General features: G+C 43.5%; 1 long non-coding RNA gene across 6 annotated transcripts; it reads right to left on the bottom strand.

Moving 5' to 3' along the window:
• Positions 1 to 274: 274 nt before the first annotated feature.
• LOC123061717 (uncharacterized) lies at positions 275 to 4563 on the bottom strand. Of its 6 annotated transcripts, none has more exons than XR_006429243.1 (5): positions 3954 to 4563; positions 3305 to 3428; positions 2617 to 2745; positions 1854 to 2049; positions 275 to 1331 (listed from the first exon to the last, which is right to left on the bottom strand). It is a non-coding gene; the product is annotated as an uncharacterized lncRNA (long non-coding RNA). The 6 variants fall into 6 exon arrangements; XR_006429239.1 differs by having other exon boundaries at positions 275 to 714; positions 1223 to 1331; positions 3305 to 4563; XR_006429238.1 differs by having other exon boundaries at positions 275 to 720; positions 1223 to 1331; positions 3305 to 4563.
• Between the last annotated feature and the right edge of the window lie 212 nt (positions 4564 to 4775).

Genomic DNA, 4775 nt, shown 5'->3' on the forward strand with positions numbered 1-4775 from the left:
AATAAAAAAGTGTTGGAAGATTAATATGATGGAAGATAGACCCGGAGGCCATAGGTTTCACTAGCAAAAATGCCCGTGCATTGCAACGGGAAATAAAATAAAATATCATGTGGCATAATAATTCAAAAACATACAAATTATTTGAGTATGAGCCCATTACGGAGGAAATGATCTCTTAATAGTAAAAACAACACATCACGTGCTTAAGACATCACTACATGTTATGTTTTTTAAGCTAGGCCCAAAAGGTTGAAAATAGTATGTCAACAAAATAAGATCAGAAAAGAACAAAGTATTTTCTTTATGACAAATATATAAAAGTATGATACACTATATAATATTGGTGCTCATCAATCTTCTCTCACACATTGACTTTACTCTTGAAACATCTTCCATGCAATTTCTTTAACTGTTTCTCACGTAAACTTGCCATGCCAATCACTTTCTTTGACAATATCATACATATGCCACGTACAGTCATCTTCACTCATGTTTGCAACTACTGCATTTTGACCCCCCCCCCCCCCTCCCCGCCAGTAGGTATCATCATCAAAGTATTTGGTATGAGAGTGGCAGTCACGAGCCATCTCCATCATATTTCAACAAAAAACCAAATACGTTGCCACATGATCCTGTGATAGCGACAATGTCTCACACTGCCACCTTGAAAGCCAATAGTTGGACTGGAGAATAATGTCCTGGGTATTGCCAAATCTGTAACTAAAAAGTACTCTGACGTTATACAAATATTTAAGAAACTAATAATCATGTAATGAAGACCTTGATGTTCTTCAGCCAATAGCAAAGCTTTAGACTCCAGTGCTCATTGTTGAGCGAGTGAGTGTGCTGCCAAATTTAGGCCTTCTGATGTTTACAAAGTTACCATGGTAAAAAGCAAGAGAACCAACCTACATTTGTTCAGGAATTAAAGCAATTAAATGGTTCAGGGCACATGTGAGTATAGCTGCTCTGAAAATGAGTGTCTTCACTGCTACATTTGGAAATTACTCATTGCTTACTGCATTTGGGAAGCTAGCAAGTATGTGATGCAACTGGCAACATCAGTCAGAGAGACCATTCACCTCTGCTGAATCATTTATTTCAATATAACAACACAACACCTTATTATGCTGAGCATCACCACGCTGAACTAAACTGATCTAAAATTAAATCGAAGTCTTTGTGCATGGTAATGGAGGATTATATTATACAGATACATTACCTAAATCGTTCGCCGGGCTGCTCAAGCGGTGGTGGTGTACAAACCATAGAGTTGAGTTGTTGCGTGTGTGCGGGGATTTGATAGGTGGGGCGACCACGGCATCGTCAAGCTGAAAAAAATATAACAAGCCCTTAACCGAGAAACAATAGTCATATGATGAAATCTATTAGCACCATTCAATCACGAAAAGAAAAGGCGTCAGATGGTATCTGCGGTTGCATGAGAGGAAAAAAAAGGAAATCCAAGCAGCAGTTGGAGCTCGGGCAGAGACCAAACTTATATCTAATCCGGCCGAGCTGGAGCACTGTTTGTGCCTACACATGGATAGGAAAAAAGACCAAGACTTTGATGCCTATGGGTTCTTAAAATTCTCACAGTGAATTGGATGGAGTATATATCTAGTAGGATTAAATTAACTGAATTATTGGTTGTGCAGGATTAATCAATTAACACTCATAGTGGATTGGATGGATGGATATATGAATATGAACTATGCACAATAGAGAAAGGTCCGTCAAAATAAACCATGAAATCACTGAAAAGTTTGTCAATGCTAATAAACACGAAAGATTACCACCGGTTAGTGTATGCATTGGTAAAGGCGTGAGGTATGAATATTTGCTAGAGGTACCTTCAAATAGCCAGGCTCCTGAAAAAACATATTGCATCTCTCGCCATGTACATGAGCATGCTTCCTCAAGTCAGCCACATTAACAAAGGTCTTGCCACAGTTGTCATAGCTGTAGGAAGAGGATCTTTATGGATGGTTCGACCTTGCACGACTGCGCCTTTGGATCTTGCTTTTGTTGCCGCTTTCCTTCAGGTTCCTGTAGACATCCTATTTGAGCTCATACAGAATATATGTAGTTTGTCCGCAGAAGTCGACATACATTATCCCCGGAAAAAAATCCACATACAGTATGTAGTTTGGAAAAGAGTTAAGCAACAATATATGTGAAGTAAAAGCGTAAGCAAGATTTATCTTAATAATAGACTATGAAACATTCTCATTCATCACACAACACTACATAGCTGAAACTGGTGTTCACTTCCTCGACCACATACCTGGTGCATATCACCTCCCCTTACTAAAAACTTCATGAAGCACATTAGAAATAAATTAATAGTACAGACTACTTCTCAATTAGGACGTGAGTGACATGTAAAAGTTGTGCCTCAAAAAACTACATGTATCAAAGATCTGTACTAATTCATCTACTCTTGCAAGCACTTAGTACTCACCTAGCATACCTACAACATCTACATGATCACACAGCAAGACAGAATTATATAGATATATGTAAAAAATGTCTATTGTGGGCAAGAGCTATATTTCCTACAGTAAACTGATGAATTGACATATAGATGAGACCCATCAGATGCTTCATAAGTACCTGCGCCAAAGTACGTTCAGGCGACGGCTGATGATCTTACGGCAAAGTCGGCGGAGGCGATGGCAGATTGTCTTGCGGCGAAGTCGACGGCGGCGAAGTCGACGGCGGCGAAGTCGACAGAAACGACGGCTGCGAAGTCGACGAATACAGTATATTACATTGACGTCAAAACCAATTAATCCACTCCACTAAATACACCTCCTAATTCTATTTTGCTAGGTGCATTAGTATATGTATTCATGTGTATGCAATTATGCTAATTGATAACTAAAGAAAGAGCAGAATATAAACTTCAAGAGTTACTCCAGCATCATGTCCAAGAATTACTGTAACCAAGTTGAAGCCACCATGTTTAGGTATATGTAGTCAGCAACATTAAATTTCTTGCTTCAATCCTTGGCTAGACAACAATTTTTCAGAAAAAATATACTGAAACAGGGGCTTGTATGGCCGATTGGCTGAAACATAATGCAAATACATAATAAAACAGACAACGTAGTTGGTGTAAAGACTCCAGTGCATATCATCCAAACTGTAATTGGAAGTAGCACCAATTTTTCAGAAAAAATAAAGGAACACAAACAATGCAAACAAAGGAAAATCGATTGAATTCATCGATCATCCAGTGGTGTAACAACTATTGTAACATAAAAAAACAACTACTGTGAGGGGTCGAGTCATTACATACCTCTGATGTAAAAATTGCTCTGTACCAGCCATGTGCTTTTAGAAGCCATCACAAATTGGTTCACATAACAGAAGATAAACGAAGGTTGCAATTGATCCCTGCTAAACCTGCTGTCTTGAAACTCCTGCACCACAAAGCAAATATCAGTGCACTTTTGTACTAATCCAGACTAGAACAAATCAAGAGAAATATCAATTTTTCTGGCAAAGAGCAAGGGAACTATCATAATCCTCCTCTGCCAGCAACCAGCAGCTTCCTCTGCCTGCAACCATCGACTTCCTCCACACACATAAACACGGACGCACATCCAGCCGCACACATCACACACAACCAGCCGGCCGAAGCACAACACAGATGCCACATATGCCACACCCGGCAGCATATGTTGAGCCGCCGCCTGTGTGATGCGAGAGGAGAGCGGGGCTGGTTGGAGAGAGAGGGAGGTGAGGGCGGCTGCTGAGACCCAAGGTTTTTGAGTCGATGAGTCGGCGAGTCGCTCAGGGGGGGGCGACTCTAGACTAGTCGTGACTAGTCATGACTCATGGTCGACGAGTCGACATGCGATGAGTCGACGTGAGTTAAGTAGTAGGGAGCAGACCAGCGGCAACTAAGGGGGGAGCCGCAGCAGCAAGAGATGGGAGGGGCAGACCTGCAGTAGCAGCAACCAAGGGATGAGCAGCAGCAACCAGGGGAGAAGGGGACGAGCAGCCAGCCAGCGGCAGCGGCTGCTGCAGAAGAGAGCTGGGTCGGGGGAGGGGAGTGGAACTGTTCGATCTAGGTTTCCAGACGCTCCAATCTTCCTTCAATATTGGCCCAGAAGCAATATTAGCCCAATAAGGCCCAATGAAACCCTAGCCTGCCTAGCTCAATCTGAACCATCTATATTCTCTAATCTTCACCGTCCATCCACTCTCTTCTTTCTCTCTCTCTCTCACCTGCTCCCCTTCCAGCCTCCAGGAACGAATCGACAGCCGCAATGGCCTTGCTGCAGCTCCTCTTCCATGGCTTCTCTGCCTTCGCCCCTTCCTCTCCGCCTCCCCCATCCTTCTCTGCTCCGTTTTCTACGCCCAACTCCTCTTCTATCACAGGTTGATCGAGTCGTTCGACTCAAAAACCGCGACTAGTCGAGACTAGTCGGGACTAGTCGATCAAGTCGCTCGACTCATCCAATGATTCGAGTCGACAGGTTGAGTCAACCTTCATGTAACGACTCGTCGACTAGTCGACGACTAGTCGCGACTAGTCGTTCGACTCGAAATCCATGCTGAGACCAGGAGTCGCTCTTGGCAGCGCGAGATGGGGAGGCCTCGAGCAGAGGGAGGCGAAGGACACACGAGGGGACGCGGGGAAGCGATCGACAGCCGGCGGCGATTGGCGTTTGTGCGGCGGCTAGGGTTGGCAGGGGTCAGGGAAAAATCACGCTGGCGGCTCGTTCGACAACCAGGCATGAATCGTTTTTCTCACCAGGCGG

Source organism: Triticum aestivum, chromosome 3A, assembly GCF_018294505.1.
Source record: "Triticum aestivum cultivar Chinese Spring chromosome 3A, IWGSC CS RefSeq v2.1, whole genome shotgun sequence".
NCBI lineage: Eukaryota > Viridiplantae > Streptophyta > Magnoliopsida > Poales > Poaceae > Triticum > Triticum aestivum.